Raw genomic sequence first — 278 nt, 5'->3', positions numbered from 1 at the left:
TTCAAAGTAAGGAAGCATGCAACTGCCCTTTGAAGCGTAGAAGTTCTTAAATAAGATCGCGTCCGGTTTTCTGCCATTACGGATTTAACGGACGTGCGACGAGAGGTCAGGCAGTCTACTGATCTATTACGGTGCATTTCAATTTATGGAAGTTACTTTCAGTGTACATCGCCGTTGTTTGGGGAATTATGTTTATGGTGTGGGGTTACTGAGGGAGTAAAAATAATGAAAATAATTAGAGGATAATTATTTGAGTTAGCAAAGAGGTATAGAATAGA

This window comes from Penaeus monodon, chromosome 30 (assembly GCF_015228065.2).
Source record: "Penaeus monodon isolate SGIC_2016 chromosome 30, NSTDA_Pmon_1, whole genome shotgun sequence".
NCBI lineage: Eukaryota > Metazoa > Arthropoda > Malacostraca > Decapoda > Penaeidae > Penaeus > Penaeus monodon.
The sequence above is the reverse complement of the archived record's forward strand: the minus strand, read 5'-3'. Positions refer to the sequence as shown.